Here is a 24,301-nt window from a genome sequence, read left to right as displayed (position 1 = left end):
TGTAGTTTGTCTTGCTTACTTTGGAGTGCTACTAAACCTCCCAGCTGCTTTATTACAGGATGTACTGTGCTAACAAACAGTACAAACAGTTGGAATACTGTGGGGTTTTAAGCCACCAACTTTAAGCGTGACTGAAACTCACAGTATGTGGTAAGCACAGCAAGGTTCTTAAAAGCACTAAAGGTAATTAACTGCCACCTCCTTCTTCAGCACATTAGTCAAAAGTAATCTTAAAAATATTCCAGGCAGGCTACCATCTATTTTCTGCTCTTGTGGATACAGCATTGGTGAGGGTATTTGATTTGGCAAGCTCAATAGTGTATTCTGACAGAATAGTATCCTGTGTCAATAGCATGTTACACTCCAGCTAGTGCAGTCTGCATCAACTGCTTAAAGGGTGCATAAAGTGCTGTCATTCTTAGCCTGACTTTGACAATGACTTCTGTGAATTGCTTACAGCAACATTTTTGTGGTGTGATATAGATTCTGTTTTCAAATTTCATTTATGCTTAGATTTGCAAAATCTCCTAGGTACCCAAAGCAGCACTTTCACAGAATTCAAGCAACCCAGTCCAGCAACAAATCTTCCTCTCAGGTGCTTTGAAATTTATGGATGCCCATATTTTCACTGCCTTTGGAAACCAAACATGTACTCCTGTGTACATATGGGCATTTATATCATGGCTGGGTGTTGTGGTTTAAACCGATCCACACAGCTCGTCCACTCACACACACACCAACCCCCCCCGACCCTCCCCGCTCCCGGAGGGATGGGGAGGAGAACCAAGAGAATGTAACTCCCATGGGTTGAGATAAGAACAGCCCAGTAACTAAGGTATAACACAAATCACCACTGCTACCACCAATTATAATATTGATGTGAGAAAATAACAAGAGAATACAATACCACCGCCGAATGAGTTCGACCCCCCCGAAGAGAGAGTGTGCCCTTCCGGGTAACTCCCAGTTACCTCCCTGGGCATGACGTGCTGTGGTATGGAATACCTCTTTGGCTAGTTTGGGTCAGGTGCCCTGTCTCTGCTTCCTCCCGGCCTCCCCTCGTCCCCAGCAGAGCATGAGACTCACAAAGTCTTTGGCCAGAATAAACATTACTTAACAACAATTAGAAATGATTGGTGTTATCAGCTCTCTGCCCAGGCTGGAAGTCAAAACACAGAGCTTGCACCAGCTACTAAGAAGGAGCGAAACGGCTCCTGGTAAACCCAGGACACTGGGCATTGCAGTTTCCTAGTTGTTTTTCTCATAAACCTATTTCACATATTACCTACCTCCATAAGTAATTTTAATAGTAATAAATTCACCACAAAAGTAAAGAAATCAAACCCACGCGTTAAAGCATGTCACTGCTGTAATATATGTGATATTTCTGAGAACAGGAAAGGAAAGCAAGTTAAAGGTAGGCATGACTGTAGCTAAAGGAGGCACAAACTTGGAAGATGAGACTTGTATTCAGATCTCTGTTTCTATGCATCTTCTCCATTTTCTCTAAAACCAGCATTTCTTCTAAAACCAGGAAACTGAACAACATTCAAACTAGGGACAGGTGTCCCTTAATCCCATGCCATTGTCAAAGTCCTCAAAAGTAATCATGACACCTTTCCCTTCCCATCACCCAAACCATGTTTTCCTTCACATGTCATTCGTGAAAGATCTCGTTCCAGGAGTCTTTACAAACAAAACTGCAGTAGGAGTGACAGAACGTGAGACTGAGTACCAAACTAGTTATACATAGGATTTTGTGTTATGCATATCATGATTTTGGAGATCTTTGTAGTATCTACAGTTTGGACTTTCACACAGGATATACACATGGTGAACATGAGCACAGATTTTATGCAGGCATCAAAGCTGTTTTTTTGTTTGTTTGTTTGTTTGTTTTTCCTAATGGTGTGCTGAGTTTAAAAACATCTTCTATATGAAAACCAAAATGTCATCCCTATATAGCATGCTGATATTGTACTCATTAAATTGTCTAGAGCATATAGTTGCCTGCCCCTTCAACTGTAGAATAGGTATGGCTAGAGTGCTGTCCTTTCTTCCCCACTAACTTCTAGGATCTCTACTAAACAGCTTAAATAGCACAAACAGGCTCTCAGAACATGAGCAACCCTTTCTATGCCACACTGTATATTCTCTACTTCTTTCTTTTCTACAAGATGTCTGATAGATGGCACCTCTGGCACACTCGTCTTGCTCACAAGCTTCGTACAATGCAGTTCAGTATCAGAAAGCAGACATTTTATTGTCCCTGCCCATGGCAGGGGGGTTTGGAACTAGATGAACTTAAGGTCCCTTCCGACCCTAACTAGTCTGTGATTCTACGATTCTATGTTTTTCGTATTATTCTGTTATCCTGTCACTCCCTCTTTGCTGACAGCACTCAGTCCTTCCAGTTAGAGCCTGCATTACATATCCCACCTTGAATAAGAATAAAAAATGAACTCAGCTTTATAAACTAAACTATTCTCTTACCAAGACAGCAATTTCAAAGGTGCTAAAATTTATGTGCATCCTGTGACAAAAATCTGTCTTCTCTATATAACTCTGGCTTTCCCTGATCCTATAGGCCATTCAATTTCAATTTCTCACATATTCACACTTAGTTAATCTCTTATATTGTGACCAAATAGGCCTCACATGACAGAATATTCTGGTTTTTAATTGCTCTTGCAAATTCTTTGATTCTCCTTGGGGATGATATAATAAATGCTAGAACTAAAATGATGTGCCTATCTTGGCAAGCAAAGACATGATAAATTAGTATCCATGAAGAAACTTGACAATTCGAAAGGTAGAACGAAGTCGTGTTCTGTGAATCACCAAGGATTTCAATCTTTTCATTCAATAGGCTTGAAAAATTAAAAAGTATTTACATTAGGTATAAGGTCTTCAATGTTTCAGTATTCTATTTTTCAACTTAATCAAAATGCACTGATCAATGTGAAGACTTAAATCCCCTTACAGAAAATATATACTAGAGTATTTATAGTACCTTCTATTTTTCTCTTGGTTTTTCATCTTGGTTATTTTTTTGCCAAAAATGATCTTCCGGTTCTTGTTATATATCCTGTGTGCATGTTTAAACTGATAATGCTTTAATTTACTTCAGATTATGTTAACATGAATAAGAAGGTATTATAAAATGCCATTAATTGAGTTCAAATTGGTTGACTGGACATAAAATGATGTTAAATGAAATTTTAGGTTGAAGCTAAGTAGTTTATTATTTGGCTGTAAAGCAAATTGACTCGAATTGTTAAAATTTAAACATCAAAACAAATGAAGGTGAAAATGGAAAGCAACTGCTTCTGGTGTATGAATTCACATTTTTTATCTTCTGTTTGTACTGTACTTGTTGAAAATATCAGTACAATAAACTTAAGAAAAATAACTTAGATGAAAAATTAGATTTATACCACAATAATAGTTATTTTAGATGCAGTGAAGCTTTCTACCTTTACTAAAGCAGAGTTGGTTTTTTTTAAAGTAAATAAATTAACACCTACACCATATTGAGCATTGGGATGTGAGCACTTGATGTTGTCTTTTACATGGCAGCTAGTACAGATTATGGAGGAAATAAAGATGTGTGTTTTATATATGATATGATGTATTGTTTCATCTAAGTACCTTATGGGTATAGCATTAGGATATATTTGCAGGTAGTACATAAAACAGCACGCTATCAGATTTTTCTGACGTCATCTGTGCTGAAAATATTTTAAAATGGAGCTGTTAAAACCAGTTGCTCTCTGCTTTGCACATTCTGTGGTGCTTATACCTGCACAAATTAGATGTTAGAAGTAGATGATAGCATTAGGAAGTCAGGGGACTGTGGAGGAAAGGGTGACTTTTCCTTGGTCAGACTGTGCTTCGTTTCTATAACGAGTACAAGGAAGGCCACACCAGTGATAAAAAGTAGCTCTTGTAAATATTTCTTACATATTAAATTCAGAGCAATACAAACTGTCGCTGAAAATGTTTGGGATGCCAGACATTGAATTCAAAGATCATTCTAGATTAAAACTTCTTCCAAGACTGAGTAACTTTGATAAAATATATGAGTAATGCAGGTGATGAACATTCTTTAAAATACATATGCACATTTCTATTGTTCTCTAGGAAGTGTATTTGGTATGCATTTGCCATGCAGTTTTTCAAAGTGATACTTGAAGAAACTGAAATAGTCTTTCGCATAGGAAAATTTTGCAATGCTCTGTGTTGTTATTTTCTTCTTGCAAGCACATTTTATAAATCTGTGAAAGGGTTAAAATGGCTGTGTTTCTAATAGGTGGGAGGAATTGGTTTTTATTAACTGCAATATCATTCAGTAAAGTGTTTTGTTATTAGAATTGTTATTATAACAATTAATATGTAAAAATGATACAAGTTACAAAATAATGAAAATGTTTCAAGCTGTAGCAATAATAGTTATGAATTGCCAGATTTTTATTCTAATAACCTTGCTTATGAAACTGAAATATAGGTTGTATTGTTCTTTCATCTATAATAACTCTACAATTTCAGATGTTTACAAACTGCTCATGAATCTGCTTCTGGCTGTATTGGAATATGTTGTTCTAAACTGAATTTACGAAAGAAAAACCTATTAGAATTTGCTTCATTGCCCTTGATATAAAGCTTTTCCCTAACACAATAAATAATCTTCACGGCTGGAGGTGTGGTTGAATAAAATACTACCTGTAAGTATGGATGTACAGGATTTGGCCTTAAAGTTTGGTGTAGAGTTTAAATACAGTCTATATATAGGGACGTATGAATCAATTTTGAGTTTGTTTTGGTCTTATGTCTGCAACTTGAGAATTTAGATATCTGAATTAAAATAACAGGTGATTTTTACCTGAGCATTTAACAGACATTTCTGATGTTTAAATAGGAATGTTAAACTAGCAATATCTCCTTATATACAAAAGGTGTATCAAAGTCCATCTAGCTGAAATGTATAATAGTAGGAGATATTTTCTTTGTCCAGAATTGGAAGTCTTTTAGTATTCATCCTTTAAAATTTTGCCTAACATTTTGTTTGGGTTTGTTGTCTCCCTAAATGCTTATACTATACACATTATTCTACACAAGCTTAATTTTTCCTGTGTTTCTTACTGCTTTGCTTTGTGAAGAAATCATGATCCCAAAACAAGATATTGTTGCTAAATAATTAGCAATAAAATACAAATAGTAAATGTTTTCCTGAAAATATTTTTTTAAGTAATAGTTTAAGGGAAAATAGGTGTGTTTAAAGCTTCACAAGTAGTTATATTTCCAGACTCAATGATTATTTGGTGAAAAAATGGTTATTTGAATGTTGGGTTTGAAAGTTTTTTGAAAATATGTAAAAAAGTCTTACTGTGCTTAAGCAAAGCCATTGTTTTTATAGGAAAATAAACCTAAAAAGGAGAAAACAGATACAGAGAGTTTTCATTAATACAGCATTTACAAATTAGGCTAATATTTTAAAATTTGAGTAGAAATAAAAAATCTAGACAAACCACTCTGACTACTGTGATGGTTGGAAACTTTGGACCCATACTTTTCATAAAAGCAAAGATTTAATCCACTGTATCATTCATATGGAAATTCAGTCAGGACTCGGAATCGAAGCTGTCTGACAAATGACCAATTCCATGCGATGAATGTTACTGTTATATTACAAATCAGAATGTATTTCTAAGTAAAAGGGTGCAGAAATTCAGGCTGCTATTTATATACCGACAAATCATTCAGATAGTCACTACAATGTATACTTAGTCTTTTTAAAGTTTAATAATTCTGTTGCTGTGCTTTTCAAACCTAAGTGATCCAAAGAATCTTCACGTTTAGGAACAGATTCACAGATTCCCACACATACACCATATTCTTTTTTTTTTTTTTTTTTAAATGGGAGGGGAGATTAGGGAGTCCTGGTCATTCTGTCTACATATAGTTGCAAACCTCTAATTGAAATTTGGATTTTGCTTTATCAGTTCCATTCTGTGGTATTAAAACTTAACTTCAGACTTCAACAATACTTTCAACTGTCAACTTACTCTGTGTTCAGCTACTACCCACCTTTGGTTTCTGCTCTAAGCTTTACTCTACCTAAAAGATTATTATGGTTTCTAAAATAGTAGACGCACATGGCATAATTAAATTTTATTGGATTACATTAAATTGGCATATTTACTGCACTATAACTTACGCACACTTCACCTATCAGTAATAGCTCATTTATAATCACAGTAAGCAATCAGAATTCTAACGGTTAAGCCTTCAGAGAATAATATATCATTACACTGTCCATTTTCAAGGTCAGCTTCTGATCACCTGCTTTGTACTCACCATCACAAAAAGTAGTTCTCTATTTAAAGTTTCTTATTGTGATGGAGCACAGGGTTGCTCTGGCCTTCTGATTTCTCAGACCAATTTTGTACTATTCATATAATGGGGAGGGGGGGATGCAGTTCATAATAGTAGATTTCATGTTATAAGGCATAGGGGTGTTTGCTTCTGAGACACTGTATGTTCCTCTGAAACCTATTACTCTGATGCTTAAAAATTTTAATAAAATATAATCACTCACTGTACAGCTTTGCAGTGTTTGTGATAGGAGAATATTTGACAGGAACCAGGAATTAGAGGGTATTCTGACTTTGTAAAGTATTCTAATTTGTATGAGAATGCCTTCTTAAAAAAAAATGTCCCAGATTTTCTGTGGAACATTAGAACCTGCTAAAAAACTAGAGGCAAGACAGAGGTGAATTTGAGTTCCAAAGAGGCCATCTGTGCAATCCGTAACTACACGCACTTGTTTGAATCTGGTTTAAGTATATATAGCTATCCTAAACAGGATCATTAGATAACTTTGTATTTACCATAGCCTGGTATTTACTACTTCAAACATTTGAGAAGCTATATGGATTAAATGCAACTAGACATATATTTTAGCAGATTTTTCTCCTTCCCATTTGTGATGGGATCTTTCTTGTGCTGTTCCTTATGGAAAGGGATTTAAATCTACTAGGCAAGAGATGCACAGGAAAGCAGGAAAATTATATTGGCATGTTGTTCTGTCTTGACCATTAGAGCACAAAATGTCCACAGTAATTTTTATTATGGCTGAGGAGCTTTCTTATTGTTAAAAAAAACTTATCATCTTCTTTTTCATATTTTACCAAGTTTCTCATCCCATAATGATTCTTTACTTCTAGGTAAGTGGGGGGAAATTATTTAAAAACTACCATATAACGTCATATATTTGAACATATTTGATACACTTCACGTAGAAAGGAAGTGTACCAAATCAGTTCAACATCCTCCTTGTTTATTATCTATATAAGTTTAGGTATGACTTTTTTCCTGTACCAAATGATTTGAATTTAGGTATTTTCAAATATGTTGGAACTTGCAGAATAATTTAATACTTAAAGTGATATAGATATTATATTCCCTCAAGCCACAAATAATAAGTAAACATTTTGTGTGCACCTTAGAGCATAAATGTAAAGCTAGCATTTCATTATACTTTTAACTAGAAGTTACTTTTATTTTTTCATGCTAATATGTTCCACTATTTTAGTTAAAAACAGAAAAATTACTGCGCCAATTTTTTCCAGTTAATTAACAAGCAGAATTATTGACGAACAGCAGGTATTTTTATGCTACCCATGAACAGTTCTATCTACTGTGCATGTTTATTTCTATTATCTTCCAAAAAAATCTATGAGCAGAAAGCAGCTGCATGCTGGGTTATTGACAGGATTAAAGGAAGCACACAGATAAAAGAAAACAATGTGCTTAGGGAAATAACTCTTTCTGCCTATAAAATATAAATCACATTCATAATTGGAAAGTGCTTTGGGATTTCTGTTCTTCCTATGCTACATAAATACCTGCAGTGCTACTACATTTCTTGAACAGAAAGGAAAAGAAATAAAGTATTTTTAAAATAAGCATAAAAATATATTCTTGATTTTTCCTTTACTTTGCCTATGCTTTATAGCACAATGTCACTGAGACAGATACTGCATTTGCTTCTCAAAGCAAGTTCCTTAGTACCAGAATTTAATGACTTTTCAAAGTATCATCAAAGAGGCCATAGTACATCTGGACAGATACAGAGACACGCAGAGCTAAGGTAAGGCTGTGCAGACACTTCCAGAAAAAGTTTGTTTTATTTCTCACACAAGAGTTTAATAATGTATTTGCTTACGTTTATAACACCTCTCATTAAAATCAAAATAATCTTCCCTGAGCAACGGAATTATCACTTAAGCTAATACTGACTCAGTAACTTCATGGAAGCAATTTGAAAAAAATCACTGGATACAACGTGAAACAAACAGCACTAACAGCAGCATCTGGATCCAGGACTATATTTTTCTGTGTGCCTTCTACTACTTCTGAACCAAGTCATCGCTACTTTTATTTTCCCTCTTTTACTAGGCAAGTTGTGCATTCTTTTCTGCAGAGCTCCATAGCTCTGAAGACAGCTGCTGCCTTTCCATGCTGGGGGCATGGACAGCCTGCTGGAGAGGGCACTGGGGAGTGCTGGATTCAATTATTTCAAACCAAAGGGGGAAATGAACTTGGATGTCACCTATTCCAGAGTAATGTTTCAACCAGTGAAGTATAATGCTTAAGCTCCACAGAGCTATCACTGCTACTCACTGCCTGCTGTGCTTCAGAAGAGTATGTCCATCAGAGCTTCCTGAAAAGAAGAAAAGACTCAGCTGTGTTCCTTTGAAAGGGGGATCAGAAAAAGAGGCGACTATTGGACAAGTAAGCCATAAAGATGGACAACAGTTAAGACTCCATCCTGTCCTCAGTATGTCTCTGCTGGATGGTTATAAGTAAATTCCTCCTTCAATAGTATTCAGGTTTGAAAGAATCGTGGATACCCTGCATCAGATTTTTACTTTTGGTAATTTGGGTTTATGACAAATGCTAGGAAAACCCACCTTTTCAGCTATGCAGCTGGCTGTTTCTCCTCACTTTTGATTTTGCAGAAGTGTTTCTAAACATATCCGACACAATCTGCTTCTGTCATAAAAGAAGAAACTTGGCTGAGATGATTCCATTCTTAGTGGCTTATCGTTACTTCCTTGGTTCTCACTAGCATCAGTCTCTTACTATGTTCCCTCTTGTATTTTTTCACATTAAGAAGTCTCCTAAGGAGCGCTGTAAGGTACTGGCCAGAGGGGATTAAACAGGAGCAGGCAGAATAGAAATGTCTGTGTGAAAGCCTTTTGTGACAGCCTGTTATTCCTAGGTTTATTCTTCAGGAGTAGAGATAAAGTCTAAAATACAATATAAATAATTGATCTGAAGACACCTCTGGCATGTAAAACTCAAGTTTCTCACTGAATTGGTCACTTGCAATGCTTACAGAGAAATATCAGCACGAGCATCTGACATCAACGTGACATAACCTTTCTACTTTCTTGTCTTTGGTGTGGTGATATCAAAGAAGGCTAAGACTACAAAAAGTTGTGACATCAATACTCAGGGTATAAATCCTGTTATAAGAGTCAATACATAATTTAGGATTACATTTTGAACTCCTTTCTTAGCATACCATGCTATGCCTGTCACACTCTCTTTAGGTGGTGGTGGTGGTGTGGCAATAGGGAAGCCTAGTGGCAGTGGATCTGAAGCTTTGCAGGAATTGTGACAGTGATGTGTGGTGAAGCAAGAGGCTTTATTCTACTATCAGGAATCTGACAAAAATGACTTTTCTTTACACAATTTAATCAGTTAGTACTGTTCACAAAATTAAAAGCTCCACCTGGAAATTGAAAGAAATTAATTACAAATCATCTCAGAAAATGAGGAATCGGTGTTCAATGCCCTGAAGCTAACTTAAGGCTAGGCCCTGGTATAAGTTTGAACTAATGTGTATATGTCAGAGGTGATAGCATTTCTTTGAGTACCTAACTGGAAGATATTTTGAAATAATGAAAACAAAGTACTAACTTTTCCGATTCCTAGAAGGACTTGCTGCCTTTTGCTGAACAAAGGGGTTGTTTCTGTGAGAAGAGGTTAGGCGCTGCCCCATGCCTGACTACAGGTGAGCCTATCAGCGAAGCTGGAAGTACCTCTCTGAAAACATACTTTCAGAAAAGGGAAAAAAATGAGGGACAAGTGGAGGAGAAGGGAAACAAAAAACGTGAGCAACATCAGATCTAACATCAAGGTCAGAGAAAGTGCTCCCAGGGCTGGAGCAGGTATTTCCTGCGCCACACAGAGGTCTCCACACTGGAGCAGGTGGATATTCCCAAAGGAACTGTGTTCCATAGAAAACCCACACTGGAGCCGATTTTCCTTGACAGGACTGCAGACCATAAAAAAGCTCATGCTGGAGCATAGGAAACCTTGAAGAGGAAAGAGAAGCAGAGAGAAGGCACTGTATACTGACCACAGCCCTGCATCACAGCCTGGTGGTTACAAAGGAGCCTGGAGAGAAGCTGAGCCTGGGAAAAGAGAAGGGATTTTAATATTTGGTTTTTTTAATTTTTTTATTTCTCATTTCTAAAATTAATTATCCAGTTTAATTGGCAATAAATTAAGTCAATTTTCCTCACGTTGAGTCTATCTTGCCTGCAACAGTAACTAGGAAACAATTTCTCTGTTACTATTTCAACCCATGAGCCTTATTGTCCCGGCATTTTTTTTTTTTTTCTGTTTTCACCCCTCATCTCACTGAAGGAAGGAGAGAGGGAGCAGCTGGGGGGCAGTTTGGCTGTTAACCAAGGCTAACCCACTGCATTCTAGACAATTCAAATCTATACTTGTTAGTGTTGCCTAACAATGTAGTCACCTCAGGGCTACAATAATGGTTTTGTAATATGCATTTTTGTTCACAAATTTGATTGCAGTAGAGGATTTTTGCTGACTTTAAGTGATAACTTATCTAGTGTCATACATGCTTTTCAAGATTTTAAAAAGACACAAATATTTCATGATATCTGTCAAAAATCTTTTAAGTAAATCCATCTCTATGTGAAATTCAATATGACTGCAGCTGTTGACAGGAGAGAACTAACCTCTGCAGCACTTTGCAGCAACTTGTTGCTTTGTTCCTCCAGTACATTCATCTGGAAATTCTCCAAGATGTCAACCACATATGTGGTGACTGGGGATCTGTCACTGGAAAAACCTCAACATACTGTAGACGCAAGCTATTTTCCCTGCCAGAAATACCAGCTCTAACTGATGCATCAACAACTATATCTGTCATTAAAAATTCTGAAAAAAAAAATAAAAATAAAAATATTAAACTGCAGTCAGGGTTACATGTTTGTTGCATAGCAGATTTTGGGCTTTAAGAAAAAGATACCTAAGTAAACAGTGGTTTCCATTTCACTGACATTTATGGACAGAAAGCACAAATCTTCAGGTGTCTGGGTAGCTAGCATTAGCACTGTGCAAGTAATTGTGGACTTTGTTTAGTAACTAGATTTATGTTTATATACGCATATGTAGCAACAGGATTACTTGTATTAGAAATAAGGAACTTCTGCAGTAAATAATATAAATCACACTTTTTACATACATAAATCACATTTCTGATTCAAAATAAACGTTTGGCCAACAGCTAATTGCTCAGTTAAAAGCAATCATACTGTTTCACTGCAGCATGAGCAGGGAAAGACATGAGTGTATGTCCTGGATTTAGCAGTATTTTTTTTTTTCTCCTTAGTAGTTGGTGCAGCACTGTGTTTTAGACTTTCGATCTGGGAACAGCGCTGATAACACTGATGTTTAGTCTGCCCAAGGACTTTGTAAGTCTCATGATCTGCCAGGGAGGAGGGGAAGCTGGGAGGAAGCAGAGACAGGACGCCTGACCCAAACTGGCCAAAGAGGTATTCCATACAACAGCACGTCATGCCCAGGGAGGTAACTGGGAGTTACCCATAAGGGCACTCTCTGCTTGGCTGAGCTCGTTTTGGCAGGTGGTATCGTATTCTCTTCCCTTGTTATTTCTCTTATCATTATTATTATTGGTGGTAGCAGCAGTGATTTGTGTTATACCTTAGTTACTGGGCTGTTCTTATCTCAACCTGTGGGAGTCACATTGATTCGATTCTCCTCCACATCCGTCTGGGAGTGGGGAGGGTGGGGGGCGGGGGAGGAGTAGACTGTGTGGCTGACTTTCTGACAGGGTTTAAACCACTACAGTGTACTAGAAGAAGCTACCTGAATGAGGAAGGAGAGGGCAGCAGATGCTATGCCATGTCTAGCTGTATAATTTAGATGTTCCTATGGAAGGCAAGGGACATGGATTAAAATTACCTGCTTGTTTTATTAAAAACAGATATTTAGAACAACATTATTTTTGCTCTTTCTCAACCCAGTGAGTGAGCTAGTCACTACAGTTGTCGTGGTTTAAACCCAAACACAAACCTCGTCCACTCACTCCCCCCCCCGACCCTCCCCACTCCCGGAGGGATGGGGAGGAAAATCAGGAGAATGTAACTCCCACGGGTTGAGATAAGAACAGCCCAGTAACTAAGGTATAACACAAACCACTGCTGCTACCACAAATGATAATATTGATAAGAGAAAATAACAAGAGAATACGATACCACCGCCGAACGAGTTCGACCCCCCCGAAGAGCCAGAGCCTCCCCTTCCGGGTAACTTCCAGTTCCCCCTCCAGGCATGACGTGCTATGGTATGGAATACCTCCTTGGCTAGTTCGGGTCAGGTGTCCTGTCTCTGCTTCCTCCCGGCCTCCCTCGTCCCCAGCAGAGCATGAGACTCACAGAGTCCTTGGCCAGAATAAACATTACCTAGCAACAATTAAAAACAATCGGTATTATCAGCTCTCTGCCCAGGCTGGAAGTCAAAACACAGAGCTTGCACCAGTTACTAAGAAGGAGCAAAACGGCTCCTGGTAAACCCAGGACAGTATCCACCCCTTATTCCATACCATTCACATCATGCTCAGATCCCACATTTTTCAGTATACCATCAGTCTTATCTCAGTACACTCTTAGTGCATAGACCAGTCCTTATAAAGCTGCTGAGTCCATTCGGTCCATGATGTCAGGTTCCATCCTTTGTAACAGTCTTTTCAGGGCAGGAAAAGCTGTGTGCAGTGTTGGATTGTTGCCTGCTGGTGATAATTCTTCACTGCAGAACTTGTCTGGTTCTATCAGAATTCATTCTTTGTTGGGATGACGGTTGGAGGGAAGTCAGGGCCAGTCACTGGTAACCTGAAAACATCTAATTGATGGTCTCTAAAAGTATTACACAGCAGGCAACAGCACACAATTAAGTTCATTGGCTGTTTTCCCCTAAAATCAAATCCCCTTGAGGTATACATCGGACTTCCCCGTTTTCCTGCATTACCCACCAAGTATATCCGGGTCCCTGAGCAAAAGCAATCCCACGAGTGGGTTTGCCTTTACCTGAAGCAGGAATAACCCAGACTGTCTTCCCCAGCAAATTCTTCATATGCACCACAGGAACTTTGTCCCCCTCTATCATATGTAAAAGTTCTGACTGGGCTGGGCCAGCTCTATTGACTGATCCTCTAGTGTTAACCAACCAGGTGGCCTTTGGTAAGTGTGTATCCCAATGCTTGAAAGTTCCCCCACCCATTGCTCTCAGTGTGGTTTTTAACAGCCCATTGTACCGTTCGATTTTCCCAGAGGCTGGTGCATGGTAAGGGATGTGATATACCCACTCAATGCCATGCTCTTTGGCCCAAGTGTCTATAAGGTTATTCCGGAAATGAGTCCCATTGTCTGACTCAATTCTCTCTGGGGTGCCATGTCGCCACAAAATCTGTTTCTCAAGGCCCAGGATAGTATTCCGGGCGGTGGTGTGGGGCACAGCGTATGTTTCAAGCCATCCGGTGGTTGCTTCCACCATGGTAAGGACATGACGCTTGCCTTGGCGGGTTGGTGGGAGTGTGATATAGTCAATCTGCCAGGCCTCCCCATATTTGTACTTCAGCCATCGTCCTCCATACCAAAGAGGCTTTAACCGTTTGGCTTGTTTAATTGCAGCACATGTTTCACAGTCATGAATAACCTGGGCAATAGTGTCCATTGTTAAGTCCACCCCTCGGTCACGGGCCCATCTGTATGTTGCATCTCTGCCCTGATGGCCTGAAGCGTCATGGGCCCACCGGGCCAAAAATAATTCACCTTTACGTTGCCAGTCTAAGTCCATCTGAGCCACTTCAATTTTAGCAGCTTTATCCACTTGTTGGTTGTTCTGGTGTTCCTCAGTGGCCCGACTCTTGGGTACATGTGCATCTACATGGCGTACCTTCACCACCAGGTTCTGCACCCGGGCAGCGATATCTTGCCACAGTGCAGCAGCCCAGATGGGTTTACCTCTGCGTTGCCAGTTGCTTCGCTTCCATTGCTGCAACCATCCCCACAGCGCATTTGCCACCATCCATGAGTCAGTGTAGAGATAAAGTACTGGCCACTTTCCTCGTTCAGCAATGTCCAGGGCCAGCTGGATGGCTTTCACCTCGGCAAATTGACTTGATTCGCCCTCTCCCTCCGCAGTTTCTGCAACTTGTCGCCGAGGACTCCATACGGCTGCCTTCCATCTCCGATGCTTTCCCACAATACGGCAGGACCCATCAGTAAACAAGGCATACTGTTTTTCACTTTCTGACAGTTCGTTATATGGTGGAGCCTCTTCAGCACGCATCACCTCCTCCTCTGGTGACATTCCAAAATCTTTGCCCTCTGGCCAGTCCATGATGACTTCTAGAATGCCTGGACGACTAGGATTTCCTATTCGAGCACGCTGTGTAATTAGTGCAGCCCATTTACTCCATGTAGCATCAGTTGCGTGGTGTGTAGAGGAGACCCTGCCTTTGAACATCCAGCCCAGTACAGGCAACCGGGGTGCCAGGAGGAGCTGTGCTTCAGTGCCAATCACTTCCGAAGCAGCTCGAACCCCTTCATAGGCTGCCAGTATCTCTTTCTCAGTTGGGGTATAGCTGCCCTCAGATCCTTTGTACCCCCGGCTCCAAAAACCAAGGGGTCGACCTCGAGTCTCCCCTGGGGCTTTCTGCCAAAGGCTCCAAGTAGGACCATTTTCCCCAGCTGCGGTGTACAGTACATTTTTGACATCTGGCCCAGTCCGGACTGGTCCGAGGGCTACTGCATGAACTATCTCACGTTTAATTTGTTCAAAGGCTTGTTTTTGCTCAGGACCCCATTTAAAATCATTCTTCTTCCGGGTCACATGATAGAGAGGGCTTACAATCGAACTGTAATTTGGGATGTGCATTCTCCAGAACCCCACAGCACCCAAGAAAGCTTGTGTTTCTTTCTTATTAGTTGGTGGAGACATTGCTGTTATCTTGTTGATCACATCTGTGGGGATCTGGCGACGTCCGTCTTGCCACTTTATTCCTAAAAATTGAATCTCTTGTGCAGGTCCCTTGACCTTATTCCGTTTTATGGCAAAACCGGCTTTCAGCAGGATTTGGATTATTTTCCTCCCTTTCTCAAAGACTTCTTCCGCTGTATCGCCCCACACGATAATGTCATCAATGTATTGCAGGTGTTCTGGAGCTTGCCCCTGTTCCAGTGCAGTCTGGATCAGTCCATGGCAGATGGTAGGGCTGTGTTTCCACCCCTGGGGCAGTCGATTCCAAGTGAACTGGACTCCCCTCCAAGTAAAAGCAAACTGTGGCCTGCACTCTGCTGCCAAAGGAATTGAAAAAAAATGCATTGGCAATATCAATTGTGGCATACCACTTGGCTGCCTTTGACTCTAATTCATACTGAAGTTCTAGCATGTCCGGTACGGCAGCACTCAATGGCGGTGTGACTTCATTCAGGCCACGATAGTCTACTGTTAGTCTCCACTCTCCGTTGGACTTTCGCACTGGCCATATGGGGCTATTAAAGGGTGAGCGGGTCCTGCTGATCACTCCCTGACTCTCCAGTCTACGAATCAGCTGATGGATAGGAATCAGGGAGTCTCGGTTGGTGCGATATTGCCGTCGGTGCACTGTTGTGGTCGCGATTGGCACTTGTTGTTCTTCAACTTTCAACAACCCCACAACAGAAGGGTCCTTTGAGAGACCAGGCAAGGTGGACAGCTGCTCAATTTCCTCAGTCTCCAAAGCAGCAATACCAAAAGCCCATCGGTACCCTTTGGGGTCTTTGAAGTACCCTCTCCTGAGGTAGTCTATGCCCAGGATGCATGGAGCCTCTGGACCAGTCACAATGGGGTGCTTTTGCCATTTCCTCCCAGTTAGGCTAATTTCAGCCTCCAATACAGTCAACTCTTGGGATCCTCCTGTCACTCCAGAAATATAGATGGGTTCCACCCCTTGACAGCTTGACGGCATTAGGGTACACTGTGCACCGGTATCTACTAAAGCCTTATACTTCTGTGGGACTGATGTGCCAGGCCATTTGACCCACACAGTCCAGTAAATCCGATTATCCCCTACCTCCACCTGGCTGGAGGCAGGGCCCCTCTAATAGTCATCACAACTTTGAACACTTAAGTCATATTGAAAGGGATTATTCTTCGCTATCACAGGAGCTGGAGTAAAGTCAGCTCTTCCACTCCATCTGGGGGCCTGCTCACCAGAGACTGAAGCCGCAGCTCTCGTGGGATGATGAGTCTTGGGCCTTGCTCCCCTCTTCAATTCGCCCACTCGTTCCTCCAAAACTGAAGTAGGTTTTCCGTCCCACTTTGTCATGTCTTCTCCGTGATCCCGCAGATAAAACCATAGGGTGGCCCGTGGCGTATACCTCCTGTATCTTCTCTCTCGAAGAATAGGACGCCTTTTGTTAATAGCTGAGACGTGTGTTGGTACACGTGAGGAGCTGGATAAATCAGATAGATCGTCCCTCAATTGTTTGAGATCCTGAGACAGTTTTTCCACAGCTGAGATGATGGAAGGGGTGAGGTTGTCTTCGAACTCTCGGAGTTTATGAATCATTTCATCCACTGTCAGTGGTACTATATCATTCCAGGTTACTGTTGCCAATGAATGGGCATATGATGACGGTGCATTCCGTGTTAGTTTTCGCCACATGGGTCGTGTACATTCGACTTCATCTGGGTCTATGGGTACATCCCCATTATTTGGCTTGATGTGATAGATCATCTCTACGATGGCTGATTCCCTCAGAGACTGGATGCCTTTGTCTAAAGTAGTCCACTTAGCCGAACGACTCATAACATCATCCTTGTATGGAAACCTTTCTTTCACAGCTGCCAAGAGCCGCCTCCAAAGACTGAGGGACTTTTTCTCTCTTGCAATTGCTTTGTCAATTCCCCCTTCTCTAGCAAGTGATCCCAGCTGCTTGGCTTCACTACCTTCTAGTTCGTGACCATCGGCCCCATTGTCCCAGCATCGGAGCAACCAGGTGATGATGTGCTCCCCTGGTTGACGGGTAAAATCTTTTCGCATATTCCGTAGTTCAGTTGAGGTCCGAGGTCGAGAAGTCACCTCTTCTTCTTCTTCGTCATCATGCGATGATGACTCCTCCTCAGATTCTGGACCAGGTGGTGAATACATTGTTTCTTCATCTTGCTTCACCCTTCTTGCCTCCTTTTTGCTTTTTCTCTTGCGTACAGGGGCAACTGATATTGGTACAAATTGATCCTCTGGTTTAGCTACAGTGATTTTCACTGTGGTTTGAGTAGCAACTGTACTTGTCGCTGGGGATGGTGTAACTGCTGTACTTGGAGCTGGGGTAGCCGTGCTGTCTGTTGCAGCCAAAGTCTGGGTAGCAACTGTACTTGTCGCTGAGGATGGTGTAGCTGCTGTACTTGGAGCTGGGGTAGCCATGCTGTCTGTTGCAGCCAAAGTTTGGGTAGCTACTGTACTTGTCGCTGAGGGTGGTGTAGCTGCTGTGCTTGGAGCTGGAGTAGCCGTGCTGTTTGTTGCAGCCAAAGTTTGGGTAGCAACTGTACTTGTCGCTGAGGATGGTGTAGCCGCTGTACTTGGAGCTGGGGTAGCCGTGCTGTCTATTGCAGCCAGAGTTTGGGTAGCGACTGTACTCGTCGCTGGGGATGGTGTAGCTGCTGTACTTGGAGCTGGAGTAGCTGCACTGACTGTTGCTTTGCCCTCAGATGCAGGGGCATTTTTTTCCTTTTGAAGGTGCTGGATAGTGTTGAACAAAGCCCTGTAAGCATAGGCCAAGCCCCAGCACGTTGCCGTGATTTGTCCATCTCTGGTATGGCCAGACTGACCACACACCTCATTTAAGTGTTTTACTAATTCTTCCGGATTTTGCACTTGTTCGGTGGTGAAATTCCAAAGTACAGGAGGAGCCCACTGACCTAGATACTTGCCCATGCTATCCCACACACCCTGCCACTCATGGCTGTCCAGCCCCGGGGAAAATCTCTTGGTCCTCCTATATCGTCGTTTAACCCCAGACAAGGCCCAAACCTGACTCTGCTTAACTCTTGAAATCAGACGAGATGGTTGTGGGCAAAACACACTCCGTATGCGGGCCAACATGGAAATCCCCATCACAATCAGGAAACAGGTCTCAACAATATTAAAAGGCCATTCAAGAACTTCAAAACTCTCAAATGATGCTGTAGCTGGTCTAAGAGGGGGACTAAGAGGGTAAAAGAGTGTTTCCTTCGCAGGTTGACCACCCGAGAAGGAGGAAAAAGATGTGAAATTGCTAAGCACCTGTATTATATACCTCCCAAAGTATAAAGGTGGTGACCACACTGGGAGCATAAGACCGATCAGTTTCATGATCAATGATTCTATTGTATTGCAAGTCATTATAAAAAAATACAATGAGATAAAAACCTTAGCCCATGCCCCACACTTGAAAAACATTACCACAGCAAATACCGGCTCTATGTAATGTACAGAGTTCTGAACCTGTGAGACCCAGAGGAACAGCTTTGAGAGCCAATAAATCAGCATTGTGATGAGTGACTATTAATCTGGTCAGATCTGTCGTTATCTCAACCCTTCGTGCCCCACGTTGGGCGCCAAAAAAGAACTGTCGTGGTTTAAACCCAAACACAAACCTCGTCCACTCACTCCCCCCCCCGACCCTCCCCACTCCCGGAGGGATGGGGAGGAAAATCAGGAGAATGTAACTCCCACGGGTTGAGATAAGAACAGCCCAGTAACTAAGGTATAACACAAACCACTGCTGCTACCACAAATGATAATATTGATAAGAGAAAATAACAAGAGAATACGATACCACCGCCGAACGAGTTCGACCCCCCCGAAGAGCCAGAGCCTCCCCTTCCGGGTAACTTCCAGTTCCCCCTCCAGGCATGACGTGCTATGGTATGGAATACCTCCTTGGCTAGTTCGGGTCAGGTGTCCTGTCTCTGCTTCCTCCCGGCCTCCCTCGTCCCCAGCAGAGCATGAGACTCACAGAGTCCTTGGCCAGAATAAACATTACCTAGCAACAATTAAAAACAATCGGTATTATCAGCTCTCTGCCCAGGCTGGAAGTCAAAACACAGAGCTTGCACCAGTTACTAAGAAGGAGCAAAACGGCTCCTGGTAAACCCAGGACAACAGTATAGAGCATCTTCAAGCAAGGCTTTTTTTGTTCCTTGCTGCCACATATGTCCTCCTTTAAAGAAAATACTCTAGTTCCCATTTGGTCAAAATATATTTGAACATATGATATATCAGTAAGGGTACAGGAAAAAAGAAACAAAACCAAACAACAACCAAACAACAAAACTTTGTTTGGAAAACTGATCTACTCAAGTGTATTTTGTGTTTATGAGGCAGCTGGACAATGCCCTTAATAACATGCTTTAACTTTTGTTCAGCCCTGAAATGCTGAGGCAGTTGGACTAGATGATTGTTGTATGTGCCTTCCAACTGAAATTATTCTATCCTGTCCTATCCTACCCTGTCCTGTCCTGTTCCATTCTATTCCATTTTATTCTGTTCCATTCAACTCTAATCTGCTTTAGCCTATTTTAGTCTATACTGCTTTGTTCTATTCCTTTCTGTTCTGTTCCTGAAGCTGAATTCCTTCTGTACTTCAGATACACACTGTAACTACTACAAGTCTGTTTTATTAACAGTACCAAAGTTTCAGTGTAACTCTAGTTCACCCTTATAGTAAAGCCTTTTCTAATTGTCATTTTCAAGATGTCCTAACTGCTTGAATATTTCTAAGGTTACTTTTTTTTTTAGACAAAATGATTTGCAGAATTTCAGTGAGATTTCTGATGAGTTTCAGGCTGACCAAAATTTAATTTCTTGGAAATTGAGCTATTAATCAAAAAAAGTTCATCTGACCATGATGAACGAAGAACTTAACTGACATACATTCTCAAAAACTTTTAAAGACAATAGTTTTCAAGCTTCACAATATATTACCCTGTCTTTTCTCTGTGTGTGCCAGTTAATATTTTTTTTAGAAGATAAGATTATTTATCTTTTTTTTTCTTCCGCATTTTAAATAGTTTTTTAAAATTTGTTTACCAGCACACAGCTGTCTTCATTTCATGTTACAAGAATAATGTTTAATAGGTGTGCTGATGCTAAATGAGCTGATGGTTTCATACATCCAGTTGTCAGTATTAGTAAGTCACAAATTGCCAACTGTTACCACATCATAAAATCCCAGAGAGATACACTATGCTAAGCACAATCAAATAGCTCTGGTATCTTAGATACCAGAGCATGGTAACTTTTGGCAGACATTAACTGTTTAACAGCTCTTAAAATCTTCAATAATTATTACTTAGCCTGCTATCACAATTGACATCCCTGCTGGCAGGGAAAAGAAGCCAAAAGCAAAGTAGGCATGGAATCCAAACTAGCCCCACGTTCTTCAAGTATAATTCAGCCAATTTCACTGGTTTCAAAACAAACAAGAAAGTAAAACCACCGTAAGAAATATGGCATACAATTATCTAAGCCCTTACACAAATGTAGTGCCCTGTGCCACACAGAATGTGGTTCCATAACAGATGCCATGGGTCTGCATTTGGCAGAAAAGTAACCTGCAAAGGGGTATGGACAATCACAGTGAATATTTAAAGTTTGTATACATATGTGTCAGTAGATTAAAACGAGACATCCTCACTCTCGTTGGACATTTTAGGAAGCAGCTCCTGAAACTTCACAGTATTCAATATGTCATAGTAGGGTTAAAAGATCTGAGATAGTTCATTTCAGGCTGACTGATATGTGGGTGATCAGGAGCTGTTTCATGAGCCATCCGGTCATCCATCTTATAGGGACAACAATCTGGTTTTGATGGGGTTTGAGGCAGACAAGGAGCGGTAATACTGTTGGCATCCACTTTGAATCTGTAACCACATAAATCTGAGGTCTTAAACTTCACTCATTAGAGAGGTTATGCTGCTTTTTAACTACACACTGGCATTGAATGTGCTTAGAAAAACAATGCTCAGATGTGCACAATTATTTTTCATCAAGACAAGCTCATAATTTTTGTAACTCTATTATATCCAAGGGAATCATGCTTGCAAGTAATTTGTCTATTCCATTCAATTCAACTCAAGGTCTAAAGAACTACAAAGACAAAGGAGAAATTATGTATACTGGGATTGACTGATGACTGAATTTAAAATGTGAAAAAAAACGAACAAAGATTATCAGCCCAAACCAAGATGAATACAATTTGTTTTTCAGAATAAATGATGAAAACTGTTGCAGCAAAGAAATTTATGTAATCCTTAAAAGCTGTTCTAAGAATGGGGACAGTACAGCAGGAATAATTATTGGTATTTCAGTCTCCAAGTGTATTATTTGAAAACAACTGCAAAACAGGAGACATACGGAAACATTTACAGGTGTTTTTTCATTAACTTTAATATTCTACTTGGAAGTATATAACTAAAGAATATCCCTTCCAAAAAAGCGAGTGAGCACGTGGAGCCCAGGGAACTTTATTACTTTCAGGATGTACACCTCTGGCTTGAACATTAACTTGGGGTCTTTAGAGAAAACAAAACCTTTCAAGAAAGTGCACAGTATCAGTTTCAGATAGGAGAAGTCCTGACAGGGAAGTCCCTTCTCCATCACACCTGTACCCTTGTCTCCAGTGTGAAACTGGAAGGGGACGGTGATTGCACTGTTAAGTCCCCCCAGCAGAGGAATTCTTTTCTGTCTAGTTTTCACCCTCCTGACACCTCTCAAACAATATATAAAGGACAAAACTGTATTAGAGACCTTACAGAGCAGGCTCTTATCATGAGAAAACACAGGATTTGACTCAACTCCTCTTATTTAACAAAAAATTCTAGTCAAGTAGGGCAGTCTTATTTTCACAGAAGTCAGAAACTGTAGTTAAACTGTGAGCTTTTGTGAATGGCTTTATCTTTACTGTGGTTTAGCTTGAATAAATTATCTGTCATTCAAACATACTGTCTTGTAGTTTATGATAAGATGACAACATAGACTCCAGCTACAGAAAAGTACCTGCTCTTAAAAAAAAGTAATTTGGTGATTGTAAGAAAAGGGTGAGTTTTCTATACAATTCTTGCACTTTAGTAGAGATTTTAATGAAGAATAATATCCTACAAAAACTAAATTATTTCATTCCTACATGATTCTACAGGTTTTTCACCCGTTTAATTGCACAAGGCTTCTCCACAAAGCCTTGTTTGATTCAGCTCGATAGTATCATTTGGATAATTAACTTTAGTTAAGGTGTTGTTTAGAGTGCTGCAAAACTGTTGGAGGCTGGCCTCTGGCGATTAAAGTTTTGCCAGGCATTGTGACTACCCTTCATTTAATTTTTTGTTGTTATTCTGTTAAATCATTTCACTGTGGAATAATTTCACAGCTTCCATGCCATGTGGCATTTCACAGTGCTGCTAAAATGCTAACAGATCTCTGGAATGTCATGTCACATACATAACAGGATCAGTATGAGTTCTATCCATATAACAGGTATTTTTTTGCTAGATGGTCATTAGTTACATGGTTATGGATTGAAGTTACGAATTCTTTTAATCATGTGATTTTATTTTTTTTTTAATCTGAATCTCAATCCTGATTTTTTTGTTCAGTCCCTGAAAAATACTAGCTTCTGGAAAACCTTGGCCTCTGTGCACAGCACTTTGCAGGTGAACAGCTGATTAAAAGAGTGTGACTTATGTGTTTACAGAAACATTTTTTATAGTCTTTTAAGCCAGTAGCCAGATTAAGTTCTGGTTGGGTTTTAGCTCTTCTCATTTTCTCCCTGCATAACCTGACAACATAGACTTAGACTTTCTGAGTTGCCTGTCGCTTCTTCCAAAGGTCATAAATTCACCTTTTCTTTCTGAGTTCCAGCCAAAGCTCTCTGTTAAGCCAGGCTGGCCTTCCCAGCCATCTTGTCTCTGAGCATATGGCAATGGTCAGGTCCTGCACATCTAAGATTTCCTTCTTGAAGAATGCCCAGCCTTCCCTAAGGACTGCCTCCCAAAGGACTCTGTCTCCTTCTTTCGCTCGCTACTCCCACCCTCTCTTGTCTCATAGGCAGAGCTGTTTACAGCCAAACCCTGAATGCTGATGTAAGCAGAGAACCAGTGTATAACTTATCTTGTCTCTTCCTAAAATTAAGTAGTCAAAGGAGTATGTACATTCATGCTTGTGGTCATTTCTACACCTCAAGGTAGAATTGCTAAGTTTTTGTGTTTCTAAATCACAGGATAAAGAAGAAGCAGGAAGACTAGCTTAAACTACTGCACAAACCACGAAAGAGTAAGTTTTATCTAGAAAGCAGTATCTGTGTCTTCTATTAAAAAACAAAACAAAACAAAACAAAAAAAACCCAAACAAAAATAACCCCACAATAGAGTTAAAAAAAAAAAAAAAGTCTGAAAAAAACGTAGTCTACCTTGGTTAATGCCATTAAACCCTATATTTCACAGAGAGTATTTTGGTCACCTATGACTCTAAAACTAAATGACCAGGTCTTTATTCTCAGCTACATCATTGTCTTTCAGTGTGAATTCAGAGAAAGTTTGAATATACACTTTAAGTCCATTGTTAGAAGCCATGAAACAGAATGAACAAGTGAAAACTAACAGTGTCTGTAGACTTGGAGCAAGGAACTATGCATGACAATTGGAGAAAGATACAGACAGCAGCTGGAGGTAGGAAGTCCCATAGGGCAAATAGCAGACTAAACATACAGGGCACGAAACACAATGTTTGTGAAGAATCAAGAGACAAATTGCAACAGAAAAATGTGATGAAATAAGAAAAAAAAAGATAAGTAAAACCAAGGAGATTTTCTTCTTTCCAATATTTTCCCAGTTCCATTTCTATTCCCATCTCCATAATGTTCTGCTTGCTTCTGGAGGA

This window comes from Lathamus discolor, chromosome 1, assembly GCF_037157495.1.
Source record: "Lathamus discolor isolate bLatDis1 chromosome 1, bLatDis1.hap1, whole genome shotgun sequence".
NCBI lineage: Eukaryota > Metazoa > Chordata > Aves > Psittaciformes > Psittacidae > Lathamus > Lathamus discolor.
This window is presented reverse-complemented; position numbering follows the sequence as displayed.